Source organism: Lissotriton vulgaris, unplaced genomic scaffold (assembly GCF_964263255.1).
Source record: "Lissotriton vulgaris unplaced genomic scaffold, aLisVul1.2 SCAFFOLD_1316, whole genome shotgun sequence".
Lineage (NCBI taxonomy): Eukaryota > Metazoa > Chordata > Amphibia > Caudata > Salamandridae > Lissotriton > Lissotriton vulgaris.
In genome coordinates, this window is record NW_028253720.1 from 330,588 (window position 1) to 352,494 (window position 21,907).

General features: G+C 45.6%; 1 protein-coding gene across 1 annotated transcript in view; it reads right to left on the bottom strand.

Moving 5' to 3' along the window:
• The window catches only part of LOC147660795 (uncharacterized), a 62,663-nt gene that overhangs the window by 30,669 nt on the left and 10,087 nt on the right, over window positions 1-21,907 (bottom strand). The window contains exon 3 of the mRNA XM_086951460.1: window positions 12,064-12,133. The gene's annotated coding sequence lies outside the window, so the exon portion shown is untranslated. The remainder of the gene's footprint in view (window positions 1-12,063; window positions 12,134-21,907) is intronic.

Here is a 21,907-nt window from a genome sequence, read left to right on the forward strand (position 1 = left end):
TCTGTCTATGAAATCCCAGATTGGGACGGTGGTCTCTACCTGCTTTTTTCAGCTCCGGAAGATCAGGAAGATGAACAGAAGTTACTTACCTGTAAACCGTGGTTCTACAGTATTGCTATCTTTTATAGATTCACATGCTTGAATAATTCCCCAGAGCCGAAGTGGGAGTCTTACGGTACATAGAATAAATAGCAATATAGCAATAGCATAGCGAAAGCATAGCGGAAAGTGCAATAGGAAGTATTGTAACATAGAAGTTAATAGGAAAAAACGTGTCACTTTAATAACTTGTCCAAGTCATTAGATGTGGTCCAAACTCCAGCCAGTCAGGGAACTGCACCCTCTGGAACCTTCTCCTCAGAGGCTCTGCTTTTCCGATTTTTGAGCACAAGTGTGGCATAGGAGCCAAGGAGAAGAGGGGAGCCTCTGAGCGGAGGTGGGTGGGTCACATGTGAATCTATGAAAGATACCAATACTGGAGAATCACAGTTTTCAGGTAAGTAACTTATGTTCTTCTCCAGTATTGGGGTATCTTTCATAGATTCACATGCTTGAATCAGAGTAGATAGCAGTAATTCGAGAATTGTGCATGGTAAGTCATAAGTAAATCGTAAACAGAGTACGAGAGAATACATATACCTATATTACAGTATAGCAGTAAACATGGGCACATCTGCAAAAGCAGAAATGTATACATATATACAATGTGTGCAGGAGAAGGTAAGAAACAGAGGCTCACCTTACTTAAAAAGATTACGTAGCATTGCTTGCCCCACAGCTGTGTCAGCATTGTTGGCAGCTTCCAGACAGTAGTGCTTGGTTGCAGCTCTGCAAATCTGATGAAGAGGCACACCAGCAAAGAGAGAAGTAGAAGAAGAGACTGCTCTGGTAGAGTGCGCTTTAATCATTGCATGAAGTGTCTTGCCTGCTTGCTGATGGCAAAAGGAAATTGCTCAGATATCCAACGCGCAATAGTCTGTTTAGCAACTGGAGGTTCTTTACGCATCCTGCCGTAGGCTATGAAGAGCTGATCAGTTTTACGGATACTGGTTGTTCTTTGCAAATAAAATTTCAAACAACTCTTAACATCTAGAGAATGTAAAGTCTTTTCTGCTGGCAACTGTGGATTAGGGAAAAAAGTCTTTAGGATGACCGGTTCATTCAGGTGGAAATCAGATGGAACTTTAGGAATTAAGGCCTGATTAGTGCGGAGCAACACAGCGTCTTTGGTGAATTGAAGAAAAGGTGGTTTGATAGTAAAAGCTTGTATCTTGCTGACTCGAAGTAAGAGCTAAAAGCAGTGATGTCTGCCAGGAGATGAATTTAAGATCAGCGCTACGAATGGGCTCAAATGGGGACTTCATGAGTTGTGCCAACAAAATGTCCAGATGCCAAGGAGGAGGCGGGCGTCGAATTTTAGGGAACATCTGAAATAAGCCTTTGAAAAATTGTTGAATAATTCTTGAAGAATAAAGAGAATTGGCGCCATCCTGCCAATATCTGGAAATTGCAGCCAAAAAAACCTTCAGGGTAGAGTGAGAGAGTCCGGATTTTGCTAATTGTAAAAGGCAGAAGCTGCTCTGGCATAGAGTGAACAGGGTGAACATGCATTTATTTATTTTATTTATCATCATTTGTAAAGCGCAACTGACACTCTACGGGTAACCTGGCGCTGTGATTCAGGCGGTTAGCTTAGGGCCGAGATACTGTGTCCCCTGCCAGGAAGGAGTTAGCAGGATGCCAAGGAGCATACTCAGGGGTAGAGCCGGGTTTTTAACCTTTTTCTAAACTGCAGGATGTTGTCTATTTGTCTTGTATCAAATGGAAGAGTATTCCAAAGGCGGGACGCTGCCGCACTGAAGGCCCTACCTCCTGATTTGACTTTCCTAACTCTAGGCACCCTCACCAGATTAGCCGATGAGGAGCGCAGCGCTCGTGGAGGGACATACCATGTCAGTTTCTCCTGCAGAGATTTAGGCCCGTGACCATGTGGAGCCTTAAATACTATACATAGTGCCTTAAATCGTATCCTCTGCGAGACTGGCAGCCAGTGTAAATCTGAGAGTGCACGGGAGGCGGAGGAGCGGCGTGGTTGCACTAGAACCAATTTGGGCGCCATGGTCTGTACTCTCTGCAATCTCTCAATCAGCTATTGCGGGGATTCTAGGAACAGGGCATTACAATAGTGCAGCTTACTGAGGATGGTGCTCCGGACTATCAGCGCTCTGTTCTGTTAAAAGAACATCGGAAGTATTTTCCAAAATGCTCTGATCAGAGTAAAACAACTTCCAGCTGTTTTGTTGACATAGTTTTCTAATGTCAATTTCCTATCAACCATGACTCCCAGATTACGTACCACAATACTGGGAGCCAATGGAGTAGCAGGGGATAATGGCCAAAACTCAAGCGAAAGTTTAAGAGGGATTTTACCTACTGCATCTCTATCTGAGTTAAACTGAAGAATTTAAATTTGAAGCTTCACATCAAAGATAGAGGCGTTTCAACTTGCGTTTGTAGGTTTTGTTAGTGGAGGGTGCTCTAGCGTTAGTGAGGACCTCCCTGCAGTCCGGAGGAATAATCAAATTAGCAAACTCATAGTGCTCAGGCGCCAGGCTGCCAATCGCAGAGAAGTTGGATCCGGATGGCAGATCAGGCCGTGGTTCATAGTAAGAAGATTCGAAATTGGGCGCAGCCAAATTGGATTGCACTCCGACAGAAGGAGAAGCTCCGTAAACCAGAACTGGCGAGGCCATCTGGTGGCTATGAGAAGAATGCAGCAGGGTTCTTTCCGCATTTTCCAAAGTACCCTTGCGACTAGAGGAATCAGTGGAAAAGCGTGAGCATATATTTTTGACGCATTCCTGCACGATTCTGAGTGGGGAAGCCAACTTGCATAGAATGTGCATTTGCGGTTCAGGTTGGTCGTGAATAAATCCAGATTGGAGTGTCCGCAAAGCTGAAAGATGCGGTTCAGTGTCGGCTGATGAAGTTCCCACTAGTGGTTTGACGAGACCGACCTGCTCAGGGAGTCCGCTAGAAGGTTGGACACCCCCGGAACATGGACTGCTGTTAAAGTGATCTGATGTTGAATTGCCCAATCCCAAATTTACTGAGCTTGTAGGGATAGCAAAGTGGATCTTGTGCCCCCTTGTTTGTTCACATAATGCATGCTTGTTGTGTTGTCCGTTTCGGACCAACACTGAAGCTCCTTGAGTGAGGGTGCAAGAGGACTTCAAAGCCAGGAATATCACCAGTAACTCAAAAAGGTTTATGTGCCAAGTTCATAGGTGGGTGTCCCATTTCCCCTTGACTGCGAGGGCTTAAAGATGCGCTACCCACCCTTCGAGGGAGGCGTCTGTCGTGAGGATGAAACTTGGAGTGTCCACTACAAACGAACTGCTGAGATGTTTGGTATGAGAGTCCACCATAGCAATGCTCTTCGTATCTGAGACGTGATGTTGATGACATTGTCGAAGGACCCTGAGACTTGTTGCAATTGATAGTCGAGTTCCTCCAGTCGGGGTCCCATTTTGAGGCGACAGTTGGGAATTAGGGGAATACCGGAAGACAGCATCCCCAGAAGCGATTTGAACTGTTGAACAGAAACATAATGTTATGTGCCCAGGAGAGTTGCCAGTTTGGAAATCAGCTGTTGTCTTTCGTTTGAGACAAAAGCCCTTGTTTGCTGTGTGTCTATGATGGTCCCCAAGAAGGTCGTCACTTGAGAGGGGGTGAACTGAGACTTCTCCAGATTGATGGAAAGACACAGAGACAGGCATGACTGAGTGTGTCTGGTTGCGACTGCGAACGACTGCGCCTTTATAAGGCAGTAGTCGAGTTAGCAAAATATTTGGACACCATCTAGAACAAGATGTTCTGCCAACGGTGCCAAGACTTTGGTGAACATTCGGGTGCAGAGCGAAGGCCAGATGGAAGGACTTGGAATTGGAAATCTCTGCCAGCCGCTCTGAAGCGCAGGAATTTTCTGTGCCTGGGTAGAATAGGGACATGAAAATAGGCTTCTTGAAGATCCAGCGTTGGCTTGTAATCCCCTTGAGACAGTAATTGAAGCACTTCTAGAAGAGACAACATCCGGAAAGTTTGCTTCTTGAGGAACTTTTTGAGGGAACGAAGGTCCAGAATAGAATCTTGAATAGAAGCCTGCATCCCTTTGAATATTTGGGACAGTTTGATCGCTCCTTTCTTTAACATGAGATTGATTTGGCATAAAAGTTCCTTTAGACGGGCAGGAGGAGGACCTCTGTGGGGAGAATTTGGAGGGAATTTCACAAACCTCAGCAGGAGGATTTCCCTCTGTACTGCTTGTAAGAGGCAGCCTGGAGCTGTCGAAACGACTGCTGTTGCAGGGAGGAGTAGTAACGCGGTTGGTCCTGATAGGGATGGTACTGCTGGTATTGGTTGTAACCTCCCCGAAAGGAAGAGGAGGAGCCACGACCCCCCGCACCCTCAAAGGGCTGCTCTTAAAACTGTACAGTAGACACTACACACGGACCCAAGAGGCCTGGAATTTAGACTTTGACATTCCAATGGAAGATCAAGACTGGCAGCGGGCCTGTGAACTAACGTGCATGGTTTCTAGTAATGCCCATTTTCGACTGATACTTTATAATTTTCTACGAAGAACCTACTTAACGCCACAAGACCTTTATCGAATAGTCGTGTCTTGCCCAGATTTATGCCTGTGCTGCAACACTGTGAGGGCTGATTTCTTACATTAACCATGGCCCTGCGATGCAATACACTCCTTCTGGCAACTAGCTGTCGAAGAAATGGTGCATGCCACACAACTAAGTATTGAGCTGACACCCAAATGATGTTTATATTGGTATTATATGTCTATGTATACTCTGAATGCCAGGTTGTATGTTGACAAAATTAATATAAAGTTCTAAAAAACAAAAGCCATTACATTGTGGGTGGTAGTGGGTAGTGAAGCGGTAATTCACGCCACACTCCTTCGATATGTGTTTCAAGTAGCCAGACATGAGGTTGGTACCTCGGTATGACACCACCCCCTTAGGGAAGCCCACCCTGGTAAAGATGCTAATGAGGGCTCTAGCCACTGCAGCAGCAGTGGTAGTCCTGAGGAGAATAGCCTCAGAATACCTGGAGGCATGATCTACTACCAGCAGAACTGTTCCCTGATGCTGTAGGGGGTCAAGGGGACCAACAATGTCAATCATTGCCTTTTCAAATGGAACGCCAACAACTGGAAGCGGGATTAAGAGGGTCTTTGGGTGCCCACCTGTCGTGCCACTGGCTTGACAGATGGGACCGAAGTTACAAATCTACTTCACCATCTGGCCAAGGTGTCCAGCTACAGGGATGCAGGTGGACCAGAGGTATACTTCTTGTTTTTACAGCCAGAGTCTCAAGGTCAGTGCCCAAGTGACCTACAGCCATGGCACCAAGCCTTCTTAGGATCCCAGTTCTTACCCTGGTACCCACCCTTTGGCAGGTTTTTGGGGGCCTGAAGTAGAATCTTTCTTTTTCAGGTTACCCCATTTCCCTAGGGTCGCTTTCTGGCCTCTTTCTTTTGGTCTCCCCCAACCAGCAGGAGTCTTGGTCACCCTAGTTTTGACCCAGTGGTCTGCCTTCTTCCCCAACTCTTGAGGAGAAAGTGGACCAAGGTCTACCAGGAATTGATGTAGCTTCCCTTGGTAACAATTACTTAAAAGATGCTCCTTCATTAACAAATGATAAAGCCCTTCAAAGGAATGCACATTCTTACCTACTAACCAACCTCCTACTGATTTCAGTGAATAGTCTACAAAATCTACCCAGGCCTGGCTCAGGGTTTTTTGAGCCTCCCTGAAACTGGTGCTATACTCCGTACTGAATCCAAAGCCCTCACTTAGGGTACCCTTCATGAGGTCATAGGATTCAGCCTCTTTCTCACTGAGTGTCAGGAGTCTATCACTGCACTTTTCTGAGAATATTTCCCACAGGATAGCACTCCACAGCTTCCTGAGGACCTGCCTGCTAAGACAGGCCTGTTCAAAAGCAATGAACCACTTGGTGATATCATCACCCTCAAATAATGTTGGGCCAATCCCTCTGGGGTTTTTAGGGTCAAATGAATCTACTTTCTCCTTATTTATGATTGTGATGCCACCAAAGATGGGTCCTAGGCCAAACTCCTTTCTCTCTCTTCTGTAGCTAGGAGTTGGGCTTCTAGAGCTGCCCTCCTGGCTAGTCTTTGCAGAGCACGCTCTTCGTCTGAAGAGGCTTTTTTGTCTTGGGGTGTCACACTGTAACTCCTAGTGTCAGTATTTTGATCTGTAAGATCAGAGTCATCCTCTGGATGCTCTTTGTCATATTCCGCCAAAAGATCCTGGAGCCTTGCTTTGGTCGGGTTTGACCCAGTCCTGAGCCTATAGGTTTTACCCAAGCCTCTGCGCTATTTTATACTTAAAGGCATAAGGTGTGAGGTCGATTCCCTCCACCTGTATCAGCTCTTCTGAGTGACTACTTCTAGCACTCAGTGTCTTTGAAAAGTTTGGAACCATTTTGGAAAGGAAAAAACCCTAATACTGGTTTCCTAACTACAGCAAGAGTTTGACTTTTGAAACAGCTGTACTCAAGGGGACCGAACCAGGGCCCTGACATATTTCAAAATTTGGAAAAATAGTCAATTTGCAAAACTACAATTTAATGAAAGGCAATTTCTGGATTGAATCTTGTTGTCACTTATTGTCAGGGTGGTCCAGCAAATGCAAAGTCGTGTACCCTACCGCTGCGCCACCAGTGTAGGAAGCTGGCTCTCTATATACTATACCAAAAAGAGGTAGAGTGTGCCGTGTACCCTACCGCTGTGCCACCAGTGTAGGAAGCTGGCTCTCTATATACTATACCAAAAAGAGGTAGAGTGTGTCGTGTACCCTACCGCTGCGCCATCAGTGTAGGAAGCTGGCTCTCTATACACTATACCAAAAAGAGGTAGAGTGTGTCGTGTACCCCACCGCTGCGCCACCAGTGTAGGAAGCTGGCTCTCTATATACTATACCAAAAAGAGGTAGAGTGTGCCGTGTACCCTCCCGCTGCGCCACCAGTGTAGGAAGCTGGCTCTCTATATACTATACCAAAAAGAGGTAGAGTGTGTTGTGTACCCTCCCGCTGCGCCACCAGTGTAGGAAGCTGGCTCTCTATATACTATACCAAAAAGAGGTAGAGTGTGTCATGTACCCTACCGCTGCGCCACCAGTGTAGGAAGCTGGCTCTCTATATACTATACCAAAAAGAGGTAGAGTGTGCCGTGTACCCTCCCGCTGCGCCACCAGTGTAGGAAGCTGGCTCTCTATATACTATACCAAAAAGAGGTAGAGTGTGTCGTGTACCCTACCGCTGCGCCACCAGTGTCGGAAGCTGGCTCTCTATATACTACACCAAAAAGAGGTAGAGTGAGCAGAGAGTCCAGTGGATCCCCAAAGGCTTTACAGAGGCTCAAGTAGATAATACTAATGCTCTCTTTTGTAATAGTGTGAAAGAGCAGTTAGGCTTATCCGAGGGTAGTCGTAAGCATTTGTTGTACACACCGTGGCAATAAAAGAGACACACACTCAATGATTAAATCTGAGACCAATTCATAAAAATGACACTTGGTTGGATTTATTTTGCAGAACCACAGAACTTTGTCTTAGGTAAATACATTTCGCAATATAAATAATAATATACATAATTTTCAATATAAAAGGTGGACACTGCAATTTTCAGACTTTGTAATGTTAAGCAATGGGAGGAAAAAAACATTAAACATATGTATACGCAACATTGACTTACAAGACAGTCTTCGGAAGTTAAGGTCAGTACAGGGCAAGGTTCAGTTCAGCACCAACAGTGCACCACAAGCGACAAAGGGGTGGGCGGGTACATGGTGCAAGTTCAAGGTCAGTCACTGAATACAAAATAAAGGGGACTGGGGCAATCGGACAGAGGATGCCTACAGGTAAGAAGCAGCGGCTTGGAGGAACAGTTTTCGGGGCTGAGGCTAAAACTGAGCAGGGGCCAAGACAGCACCAACACTACAACACCAGCGGCACAGGGGCGGCTGGATGCAGGGTGCCAACACAGCATCGGGTGCCCAATGAAAAGCAATGGAAAATCTGAAAAAGGCTGCAGGCTCCAGCCATGAGGCCGATCGAAGGAAACCAAAAGCCATTGAGGTAAATTATGATGCTCAGGAACGTAGGAACACCTTTTGTCCTCTTCAGCAAGGCCCAGGATGGACGGGTGAAGGGGTGCCTTTTGGTGTCAGAAATGGCTAACCAGTGCAGGTCGCGGTTGAGGGGTCTTCTTGCAGAAGCTGCAGGCAACTTCTAGGAGTCCAGGAGAGGTCAGCTCATGGTGGAGTTGGGCTCTTGAGAGCAGGAGAACCTTGCTGAACAGGTGGGCCACTTGGACTCGGGCTGGTGGCATTGGGTGCAGAGGTAAAACCAGGGGGGCAGGCTGCGCAGTTCTTCAGGTCACAGAGTCTTTACTTTGAAGAGGGTTGCTTTGTGAATAGGTCTGCTTTTCTCTGGAGACCTTGGTCTGCAAGATGAGTTGACTTTTGGTTCAGGATCATCCAGGGATGCATACAGGCCAGTAGGGCTGGGACCATGCCCGTAGTTCTCTACAGAGCCTCACCAACAGAGAAGGCTGCAGTGCCCGGCTCTTCTTAGGTCGCCAGGAATTGAAATTCAGGTTCTGAGGATGCCACCTAAAATCTTGATTTAAGGGTGTTACAAGGGAGTAAAAGGTAGTGGCCAATGGGCCACTTTCCAGGGGTGTCTACACCTTCTTATCATGCCCACCTCCTGTGGGAATGGGGACATAGTTCTAGCCCTGATTGGATAAGTCCCACCATCTTCAAGATGGTAGGCACTACAAAGTGTACTTCACCTCGCCTCCAGCACCTGAGGGGTGGAGTTGGCAGAAGGGACGGGGGGCACACCTCCTATTCTATCTAAGGTTTTCCACCTGTCTTCGCGCCAAAAAGGAGGTGAGGACAGGAAGATCGTTTGCTCCCTCTAACAGGAAAGTCTGGGGTCGCATTACAAAGGCGGCAAGTCCTTTGAAAATCCCTGCCACAGATAGCTCTTCCTGACCAGGGGAGGAGTGAACACCTCCACCCAGGAAAGGGATTGTTCTCGACCTCAAAGTGCACAGGCACTCTACCCATGAGATCAGAACACTGTCTGGTGGTAGAAGGCTGGCTCAGGTCAGTTGATGATCACACTAAGGATTGGTAGATCTTGGGGGACCCCTCTAAGGGGCACTCTGTGTGCAATTTTTAATAAATCGGACACTGCAATCGGCACAGGTTTATTATGCTGAGATGTTTGGTAGAAAATATCCCATATTTCAGTGAAACCTTCCTGGAGCTGTGGAACTCGTAATGACAAGTGTGAAGCCAATGTACTTACTATAGAGCTTCCCTGGTCACTTGCAATATCCCAGAATCGACAAGGATATTGCAGGGGCATATCTGCTCATGCAGATATGCCCTCACAGGAGATATCCCTAAAGCAGCGGGCACTAAAAGGCCTGCTACAGGGGTGTCTTACCGATATCTCAGACAGTCCCTATGGGCATCGCATACAGGGATGTGTGGCATGTCGACTCTTCAGTTTTGTCTGCACCAAGACACACAGCTGCAGTGGCAGTATGAATGTATGTGTGTATGTATGTATGTATGTATGTGTGTGTGTATGTATGTATGTGCTTAGTGAGGGGTCCCTTAGGGTGGCATAATTTGTGCTGCAGCCTTTAGAGACCCTCTTCAACAACAAGGCCCTTGGTACCCGAGGTATCTTTTACAAGGGACTTATAAGTGAGCTAATGCGTTGACAATCGTGGAAACGACTGGTACACTTAAGGGAAGGAAATCGGGCTCAGGGGACCTGGTTGGCAGGGACCCTGTGCACTTCCAGTAAATACTATATCATTTTGCAGGTAAAAAGTGAAGGCTAACCATGTCCAAAACAGGCCCTTTCCTACATTGAGACATATTTCCTAGGACAGCGAAAACTCTACAGCAGGTCTTGCTCACAGTCCTTATACTGTGACTGCCACTACTGAACATTAATCGTGAATTGTTAAAGCAGGGCCAGGATCTGAACAGGAGCCAATGAACAGTAGGGCAACTCACCAGATAATAAAACTATTCTGTCTTCACACTCACTTAGAGAGAACAATGCCATCCCATGTATTGCAGGAAAAAGAGGCCACAACCCTCAGTGAAACACTCACTGCTCAGATGTGAGTCGTTAATAAGAATAAAATGAACAAAACGGGTCCCTGGGGACCCCACAGATACACCGTTCCTACCTGTACCATAAATGCTTGGGGTTCCGCAGGTAAACCTAACAGTGCAACAAAGTGTTAGGGCCCTACAGGTAAACCTTTCCTAACCCAGTGCTACAAATGCTATGTACTCACTGCAGCAGGACTGGGCGCTCTAGGGCAGCAATTAAGTTGCTTGGCATTCATCTACCCTTAGCTAAGCCACGTGATAAAGGCAGTAGATCAGGATGATTCTCCTCGGTCAGAGTAGCTCTCACTATCGAAAAGGTGGAGTCCCTGGTATAACACAAACGCAGACATGCGGTTAGGCTCTACCAGGACATGTTGTAAACTAATAATGTATGTATCTGTAGGATTAGATTGCATTGCAAGTTTATTCTTATGTCACTATTTTCCGCATACTACATATAATATAGATTCCTCACATGCTCACCCTGATGAAGGGAGAACCCCCAAAATCAATTGGGCAGACTGAATTTGAATTTACTTGAGGAACAGTGGATTTTGAAAGTGATTCTATGAGAATAAATATGCTTAAACTGGAATACAGGTGGATTTGCTTCCAAGGGAAGGAGACATTGATGCACTTTTACGGGAACAAGCTGGGGAGCAGGAGACGCAGACCTGATCTAATCTGGCGCTATCTAAACAACTGTAGCCAAATACATCTCCCTTCTGGCACACGATGAGTGGATTTCATAAATACTACAATAATGAATGAAAAATACACGGCATGCATAGACAAGGTCTGCTATGTAACCTCTGGACTCCTGTAAACCTAAACAAACACCAGTAATCAGACACTAGGGACATCACCTGAAGCTCCTAAGTTTTTCCTGTTGTTTGGTATCTTGTTTTTAGAAGGTGGGTTTTTAGGATAAGCTATTTTTAGGTATGTCTTCTTTTATTCCAGGATGGGCACTAGTTTTAGCATTGTCATCTCTTATACTCTGCATACCAAGTTGCTGACTTTCTTTCACGCATTCCTCATTTCCCCGAACAGGAAACGTCTGGGGGTGGGGTGTGTCAGGTAGCCCTTGTGGTAGACGATGGGATAGAGGATAAGGAGTGCCATGCCATCCCTTCGTATATTTCTCCCCTCCTATATTCACAGTCCCCTTTTACCAGTTATCTGCTTTGCTGTCATCAAGAAGTGGAGAGAGGGGAATCGGCAGGCGGCCCCTTTAAGCCACAGCTGAGGACGGACATCAGAGGATACACGCTTAAAGAAGGCGGGTGGAGAGCGCGTCAGGTTGGTCAGTAGTTGATCCAGCTGCACGCAGCACAGGAACGCGAGGCGGAGAAACCAGCGGGGGAAGACCGGAAAGACAGAGAAGGCCTAACAGCCTTCTGAGAGAGAGAACTGGAGCCCAGAGGAGGTCACAGTTTGTCGGTGAGCGTAAAACCCGAACCTGGCAGAGGAGGGAAAGCCGAAACAGAAGACCAGACCTCACTGAAAGACGTGGAGTCACCACACCATGGCCCCGGAGTGACGTGACTCTTCAAGGTGCGTGGGCGTCTACGGGGCTTTTGGAAAGGGGCTGAGTCAGAGAGGGACGGGAGGGGAGGCTGAGGGTTGAAAGGGACCCATGGAAAAGGAAATAAGTGAGACAGAAAAGAAAGACAAGCGCAGAAATCATCGGCTACTCTTTTTCCTTTGGTTGCTCCAACCTCTACCCCCTCCCTTGACATTTATGCATAGCTATTATTTATCCCTCAAATCCTCCCTTGATTAAACCCTAAAGCAAAAACACTTACCTGAGTCTTTTCCTTCTGTCCGAGGGACGACGGCGGCCGAGGCTCACCTAAGGGACTGAAGTGGAAGACCCTGTGAGAAAGAAGAATATAACAGAGACAATCAATCATTGTGATTTCCTATAATACTAATAAAAAGTGCATACAAGAAATTATTCAATGCAGTGTGTTCCCTCTTGACCGACTCTTCTACAACGGGGAGCTACATACTCTCTCTACAGGGAATGGGAGAAAGAAACACAGAGACCAACAGACACACACACACGGGAAAGCATAGTAGGAAAACGCATACATAGTTGTTCTATGCTTGCATATGTACATTGTTTTAGAAAGATGGTGGAACTATTTATTTTGTTCATTATGCTTATACTGCTAATTACTTTTATCTGATTCTATTATCATTGCAGCACATACATTCTATACCAGAATTACGACGGTTCAATAAATAATGAAAATGCTAATGTTATGTTATTTTAATTTGATATTGCACATGAATTACCCCTAAGCAGAAACTACTTCAAGGAGAAATTTAGGATTGGTACGTAGAACTACTCTATCTTAGTGAAGTTAAAAGAAAGGCTCTTGTATAGGTAATGCCTGAAGTTCTTCAACTCTACGGACACTTGTGCATTGGTTCAAAAGTCGGGCCCATTAGCCTTGTAAGGACGGTTTAAGTTCCACTCTGGAGCAGGGGGGAATACTTGGCGGTATAACCCTTTTTAATCCTGGTACTCTGAAGAGAGATAGGTGTTGTCTATTTTGCAAGTGTGCACCTACGACTCCCAGGTGTAAACAAATGGATGTGTAAGTGAATCCACATTGCTGTAAATGCAACAGATAACAAATGATGTTCTGCACAAAAGCATCAAGATGATTGATATTGTTGTTGTTACAAAAGGCAACAAAAAGTTTCCATTTGCCTCATAACATGCTCTAGTAGTAGGCTTTCTAGCTTCCTTGAAAATATTCATACAGTCTGGTTGTAGTTGTAAATAACCAAACTCTATGACTTCAGGAGACAAATCGCTAGGTTGAGTTCTCTGGGAATTGGATGTCCGACTTCCCCATGGATCTGAGTGAGGAGACAAGGTGTGAGATGTAGCTTTTGATGTGGAACCACTGAGAGTTCTAACAGGGTGGTGTACCAAGGTTGCGAGCCCATGTGGGGGCTATTAAGATCAGTGTGAGGGACGTTTGTCTGAGTTTACGAACAAGTAATGGAATTAGCAGGAGAGGCGGAAAAGCGTAAGCAAATATAACTGACCAAATCATCCATTGGGCATTGCCTTTGGATGCTGGTTGTGGGAACCTAGATGCAAAGTTTGGGAATTTTGCGTTGTGTACTGTTGCAAACAGATCTATTTGTAGAAAAGCCAATTTTTGAAAGTAGGGAAGAAGAACTTGGGGATGAAGTTCCCACTTGTGTACTTGCTGCTTGTGTCTGCTAAGCAGGGCTGCAATCTGAAGGCCTACCCCTGGGAGGTGTTCTGCTAGGAGATAGATTTTCTGGTGAATCCCCTAAACCCAAATGCTTTGTGCAAGGCACGACAGCTGGAAAGAGTGAGTCCCTCCCTGTTTCTGTAGGTAGTACATTGCTGTCATGTTGTCAGTGTGAACTAAGACAGTCTTGCCTACAAGTTGGGTGAGAAAAGCTAAGGAACACTGCTAGAAGTTTCAGGTAGATGATGTGGAGACGTTTGTGCTTGTCCGACCGCGGCCCTCTGGACTTTGTAATGTAGAAGATGGGCACCACAACCGGTTAACGATGTATCTGTGGAATCGGGTCTATGAAAGGCTGCCCTTTTGCTAAGTTTCGAGGGTTCCACCACTGCAGCGAGCGATGGTTGTGGCGGTCTACCAACACTAGATCGGTTAATTGACCCTGGGCCATATGTACAACCCTTTCATTTTGCGCCTCGCAATTTGCGACTCATTGTGAGTCACAAATTGCGAGGCGCTAAATGAAATGTACAGTAGTTGTTATTACACTGATTTGCAATTCCCAATGGGCTCGCAAATTGCAAGGCTCATTAATATTAATGAGCCTCTCGCAATTTACGAGCCCATTGGGAATGCCAGCCCTACCAGGGATGGTGGACTGCTGGGCTCAGCAGACCACCATGTCTGGGACTGCTTTTTAATAAAGTAGCTTTTTTTTTTTTTAATGCTGACGTTTTTCTTAAAGGAAAACGGGATGCATTAAAAAAAATTGTTTTTACGTTTTAGTTTCATAGTTTTATTCTTTAAGGGCAGGCAGTGGTCCCTGGGACCACTGCCGGCCCGTAAAAAATATTTTTAGACACAGTCACAAAGTGGAAGGAGTCCCCTTGGGCCCCTTTCGAAATTGTGACTGCATTACCACCCTCTTGAAGAGGGTGGTAATTTGCGAGTGTTTTGCGACCGCAATTGTGGTCACAAAACATTCACACATAGCATTTCGAACGCAATTAGGAAGGGAATGCACCTTTCTAATTGAGACTCTCACTTCCTAAATAGCAAATGAACTCGCTATTTTGAAATTTTACATGGCCAACAGCGATTTTGCATGTGCAAATGGGTTTGCAAACCCGTTTGCGCATGCAAAATAACATCGTACATCTGGCCCCCTGTGATTGATTCCACTGACTCACTAGACATTGTGGCAGAGGACTCATATGAAGCCTTGCATGAGGTACGATTGCAACGCAGGATGCCATCATTCCAAGCAGTTGCATGAAGACTTTGGCTGGTAATGATTGGTTGGGTTGAAATTGTAATAGTGTGGCCTGGATATTGTGAATCCTGGCTATATTGGGAGTGGCTAGAGCTTTGAGAGTGTTGATGGAGGCTCCCAGATAAGATTGTACTTGTGCCGGATACAGGTGAGATTTGTGTGCAATTATTGTAAAACCCAACTGGTGAAGTAGATGTACTGTTGTCTGATTGTGTAGTGTCCTTGGTGAGAGAGAGGATGAGCTGGGTGTCATGGGCATAGGAAAACACGTTATGGGACCCTCCTTTTTTCTCGGCCCCCGCTTCAAATGCAATATTTTAGACCCCGGGATTTCTCCTTCCCACGTAGCTCATTTTTAAACAAGCACAGAACCCCGCGCTTCGTTTTTATGGTATTTTTTACGGCGGATCCATGCACCCAGCGTAAAACTCTCAATTTACAGATGCACGGATCCACTGAGGCCATAGATATATATGTACTTTTAATTGTAATTTTCTCAGAAACTACTGAACAGATTTACACCATATAAGCAAAAGGCACGAGTCTGAACCAAGGAATACAACTTTACCAAATTTGGTGTAATTCCGTTCAGCCGTTCGGGCTGTAGCCGCGATGAATGGTACCTATGGAAAATTGCATGGAGAAAACACGTTTTGGGACCCCCCATTTTTCTCAGCCCCCGCTTCACGAATCACCCCAAGACTTTCAGGATAGGAGCGAACCGGAGCGCCCCACCAAGTTTAAAAATTTCACGAAGATTCGTCAACCGGCGCCACAGTTATTCCAAATAGAATGTTGTGGATTTCCTATGGAAAATAGGACCTAACTATAACTACCTACTGGCGACTGCCAGTAGGTAATACATATATATATATATATATATATATATATATATATATATATATATATATATATATATATATATATATATATATATATGAATATGATTGCTCAGCTTTCCCAAGAATAATCCCAGCCGGGTTTGGAAAAAGATACAGCACTCTCGGGGTTCCTGGTACTCAGCAGCAAGGATTTATTAGTCCAAACAGACGCGTTTCGGGAGAAACTCCCTTCGTCAGTGTTTACATGAAAACGCGTGAAGCGCGAACATTATATCACATTTTTTCATTGGTAACGGACATAAACATAAACATAGGACTGACGTGAGTATTTTTGTCAGCGCCATCTTGTAATGTGTAATGTACCAGTGTGGATGTTGATATTACATCAGCCTGCATTTACCTTGATGGAAAATGTTCGCAATTGTTTTGTGAGCATGGATATGGTGCATCTGGTACTCCACAATTTTATGGGGGAAATTCCTTTAATTTAAAGCACAGAAGATTGTGCATATCAACTTGAAGACCAAACGGTCTACTCGTCGTGATCTTGCCCTGGATTGTCGATTGCAGCCAATGAGGCTGCTAGTTACCAAAGAATACATCATATCCATGGACCTTCACATAATCACATCATTAAGGCTAGCTCCAAACACCCATCCAGACAATTTCAAATCCCCTCATCCAGTAAATTATTTCTCCAGATTCAGTTAAATAAAGTTCAAAATAGCAGAATCCAAAAATACAAAGGTCATGCAAGTACAATTACACGGAAACCCACAAATATCGTTCAGCCCAGGTGAGATGATAATTCTTCCCCCATATTCAGCCCTCCAGGGGCCTTAGTCTCCAGGTCTATAATATATCGGGATTCTAATCTCCTGAGCATCTGTAACTTGTTGCCTCCTCGTGGATTTTCGGATATACAGTCCACACAGAAAAACCTCAACAGGTCCCTGTTGCTATTGTGCTTTATGGCAAAATGTCGAGCAACCGGATAAGAGAAATCCCTATTTGCGATCGCTCGCATGTGCTCAAGCACTCTTAGTTTTACCGGATTGATTGTGCTGCCAATATATCTCATTTGGCAAGGACACATCAAACAGTAAATCGCATAGTCTGTGTGGCATGACATGAATTTATTTATCCTCTTTCCACCCTTACAGCCTCTCACCTCGAATGATAATGTTCGTTTACTAGATGCGCAGGCCTTACATCTCCCGCAAGGGAAGAAGCCCTTTGCATCATTCAATGTGCCCTGATTCTTGCGTGTGGGGTTTAGGTGGCTCTGAACCACGTAGTCACGCAAGCTTCTGGCCTTGCTAAAGGTAATTAGTGGAACAGTTGGCATATCTGGACCAATAATGTGGTCAGTCTTTAGAATATGCCAATGTTTTTGCATTATAGATCTCAGTTTCCATGAGTTGGTCGAGTAGGGAGTAATCATGCGGAATTGACCATCAATATTTTAACGTGATTATTTCTCCAAGAGAGAGTGTCTCAGAAGTTTTCTTACTCTATTGAGGGCATTGTTCAAGAGGTTACGTTTATATCCTATCTCAGAGAATCTGTCCATACTTTCCCTAGCTGCCTGTTCAAAATCTTTCTCCAAGGTACAGTTACGTCTTAACCTGAGTAGTTCTCCGTAAGGAATGCTGTTAATGAGTTTTTTGGGGGGACTACTAGTAGCGTGCAACACGCTGTTTCCCGCAGTTGGCTTGCGGTACAGTGAGGTACATATCTTATCGTCTCTCACGGTAACTTGGAGGTCTAAGTAGTTGACCTGCTCTTGACTGATATCCCCCGTAAATCTCAGATTACAATCATTGTTGTTCAATAATTGAATGTACTGTTTTGCCTCTTCTACCGACCCATCCCAGATTAGGAATAGGTCGTCGATATACCTATACCAGGCAACCACCTTGTTGTTAAATGTTTCATGTTCCGGGGCCCAGGCTACCTGCTCCTCCCACCAGTCTACGAACAAGTTCGCATAACTGGGGGCGGAGCAGGAGCCCATCGCTGTACCAGACAGTTGTTTATATATTTGATCCTGAAATAAAAAGATGTTATAATATAAACAAAATTGGATCAACTCCAGCAGCATTTTGTTGTGCATAGCAAATTTCAATGGTTTCTTATCCAAGAAATATTTCACAGCATATAGGCCCTTCTCGTGTTCGATACACGTATAAAGACTCGTGATGTCTAATGTCAAGAGTACATAGGTGGGATGCCATTGTAGGTTCTCAATTTTTTCAATGAAGTCGGATGTGTCCCTTATATATGACTTCAGAGAGAGCACAAATTCGAATAAGTAGTGGTCTAGAAATTTGGACAAGTTCTCAGTTAAGCCCCCTATAGACGAAATGATCGGTCTTCCAGGTGGGTTGTTAATGTTCTTATGGACCTTGGGGAGGTGATAGAACGTTGGTAAGGTGGGATGCATAGTTTTTAAAAACAAATATTCCTCCAATTCTATCATTTGCTTCCCATGCCACTTCTTCAAAAGGTCATGCAGCATGTCCACGCTTCCATGTCGAGCCACCACAACCAATGCACATCAACCTACTTGGTAATATACATTAACTGGTTAGAGGGCGTTTTCTTTAAGCAAGCTGAGGAAGGAATCTTTGCCGAAACGCGTCCTTGCAATAAAGAAGCTTTGAAAGGGGCTCCTGCGTGTGCAGTGTTTCTTCATTTGAACCGGAGCGTGAATATATATATATGTAGGTATGTTATAGTTAGAACCTAGTTTCCACAGGCAAAACATTTTTTGATTTTCAAATAACTTTGGCGTCGTTTGTCGAATCTTCCTGAAATTTTCCCAAAAAGATGTCTATCCAGGTCAGCTCCTATCCTGAAAGTTTGGAGGAGATTCGTCAAGCAGGGGCCGAGAAAAAAGCGGGGTCCCAAAATGTGTTTTCTCCATGTTCATTTCCATAGGAAATTTTGCGACAGGCTACAGCCTGAACTGCTGAACGGAATTACCCGAAATTTGGCAAAAAGGTAGAGCTTGGTTCAGAACGCGACCTTTTTTAAATGGTGTAAATCCGTTCAGTAGTTTTTGAGAAAATAAAAAAATAAGAGTAAAAAAATCAATTTCCCATAGGAAAATTTGTGCAAGGCTACAGCCGAAACTACAGAACGGAATTACCCCAAATTTGGCAAAAAGGTAGTGCTTGGGTCAGAAAGCAACCTTTTTAGGTCTCACCTGAGCCAGCGCATGCCCTGCACTGGCGAGACTTTTAGTAAGTGGGCTTCAGAAAATTCTAAAACTGTGGCCTAGAGCTTGCGGTTACGCGCTCGGGCGCGCTCTCACGAGCAGAGGAGCTATTTGGCTTTCCTCTCAACTCATGGGTCATCAGCTTTCAAAATACGAGAGCTTTCTGTCACATTCCTGAAGTTGATAGATTCCTTTTCATTTGCCTATATATCCCTACCTCTCTTCTACCCCTCTACCTCTACTCTACCCCACTACCTCTACTCTACCTCTCTTCTACCCCTCTGCCTCTCTTCTACCCCTCTACTTCTCTTCTACCGCTCTACCTCTCTTCATCCCTCTACCTCTCTTCTATCCCGCTACCTCTCCTCTACCCCTCTACCTCTCTTCTACCCCTCTAGCTCTCTTCTACCCCTCTACCTCTCTTCTACCCCTCTACCTCTCTTCTACCCCTCTACCTCTCTTCTATCCCTCTAGCTGTCTTCTAGCCCTCTACCTCTCCTCTACCCCTCTACCTCTCTTCTACTCTTCTATCCCTCTACCTCTCTTCTAGCCCTCTACCTCTCCTCTACTCCTCTACCTCTCTCTACCCTTCTACCTCTACTCTACCTCTCTTCTACCCCTCTACCTCTCTTCTACCCCTCTAACCCTCTTCTACCCTCTAACCCGCTTCTACCCCTCTACTACCCCTCTACCCCTCTAATATCCCTCTTCTACCCCTCTACACCTCTTGTACCCCTCTACTACCCCTCTACCCTACTACCCCTCTAACCTACTATCCCTCTATTACCCCTCTACCCCCTCTACCTTTTCTACCCCTCTACCTCTCTTCTACCCCTCTACCTCTCTTCTACCCCTCTACATTTACTCTACCTCTCTTCTACCCCTCTACCTCTCTTCTATCCCTCTACCTCTACTCTACCTCTCTTCTATCCCTCTACCACTCTTCTACCTCTCTACTACACCTCTACCCCTCTTCTATCCTTCTACCCCTCTACCTCTCTTCTACCGCTCTACCTCTACTCTACCTCTCTTCTATCCCTCGACCTCTCTTCTACCCTTCTACCCCTCTACATCTCTATCCCACTTATACCCCTCTACAACGCTACCCTTTTTTTACCCCTCTACTACCCTTCTACCCCTCTTCTACCCCTTTTACCCCTCTACCCCTCTTCTACAGCTCTACCCCTCTTCTACCCCTCTACCCCGTTCTACCCCTCAAACCCTCTAATAACCCTCTACCCCTTTTCTACTCTTCTACCCCTCCTCTATCCCTCTACTACCCCTCTTCTACCTCTACACTACCTCTCTTCTACCCCTCAACCTCTACTCTACGTCTCTTCTACCCTTCTACCTCTCTTCTACCCCTCTACCTCTACTCAATCTCTCTTCTAACCCTCTACCCCTCTTCTACCCCTCAACCTCTCTTCTACCCCTCTACCCTTCTTCTACCCCTCTCCGACCCCTCTACCCCTCGTGTACCCCTCTACTACACCTCAACCCCTCTACTACCCCTCTACCACTGCTCTCCTACCATTCTACCGCTCTACTACCCCTCTTCTACCACTCTTCTACCCTGCTACCCCTCCTCTACCACTCTACTACCCCTCTACCCCACTACTACCCCTCGTCTACCCCTCTACTACCCCCCACTACCACTCTACTACCCCACAACCCCTCTACTACTGCTCTACAACCCTCTACTACCCTTCTGATGCCCCTCTACCTCTCTTCTACCCCTACCCTCTACTACCCCTCTTCTATCCCTCTTACACCCCTCTACTATACCTTAACCCCTCTACATCCCCCTCTACCACTGCTCGCCTACCCCTCTACTACCTCTCTTCTACCGCTCTTTTACCCCTCTACTTCTTGTACCCCTCTACTTCTCTTCTACCCCACCCCTCTACCTCTCTTCTATGCCTATACCTCTCTTCTACCCCTCTACCTCTCTTCTACCTCTCTACCCCTCTTCTACCCCTTACACCTCTCGACCTCTACTACCCCTCAAACCTACTACCCCTGTAACCTACTACCCCTCTACCTCTCGTCTACCCCTCTACCTCTTCTACCCCTCTACCTCTATTCTACCTCTCTTCTACCACTCTATCTCTCTTCTATCCCTCTACCTTTCTTCTACCCCTCTACATTTCTTCTATCCCTCTACCTCTCTTCTATCCCTCAACATCTCCTACTTTTCATCCCCTCTACCACCCCTCTTCCCTTCTACTACCCCTCTTCTAACCTTCTACCCCTCTACTACCCTTCTACCTCTCTACCATCCCTCTTCTACCCCTCTACCACTCCTCTACCCCTACCCCTCTTTTATCCCTCTACTTCTCTTTTACCCTTCGACTTCTCTTCTACTCCTCTTCTACCCCACTACCTCTCTTCTACCCCACTACCTCTCTTCTACCACACTACCTCTCTTCTACCCCTCTACCTCTACTCTATCTCTCTTCTACCCCTCTACCTCTCTTCTATGCCTCTACCTCTCTTCTACCCCTCTACCTCTACACTACCTCTCTTCTGCCCCTCTACCTCTACACTACCTCTCTTCTGCCCCTCTACCTTTCTTCTACCCCTCTTCTATACCTCTACCCCTCTTCTACACCTCTTCTACCCCTCTACAACCGCTCTATCCCTCTACTACCCCTATACCCCTCTTCTAACCCTCTACACCTCTTCCCTTTCTTCTACCCCTCTACTCCTCTATTACCCTCTACTACCCCTCTACCCTTCAACACCTCTTCTACCTGATTCTATTAGGGCCCAGAACCATTTTACTTAGTGATGTCCATCTGCACACTTTCCTGCATCTTGTAGTAAATTGAATATTGACAAACAGAAGTGTTATTTCCAGAAACAGTGAGTTCTGCAGCTTGTCTGTGTATCTTTTATCTGCACCTCACAGACTCCTCACATTCCTCTCGAGAGAAGATCCTGCCTCCTACTCATTAGTGTAGTTTCAGTAACTGTTTCTATCATGTGTTCATGTTTCATTGACTTGTATTAGGAGAAAAGTGTGTAAAAATACATTGTGTAGCATTAGCATTATATACTCAAATTGCT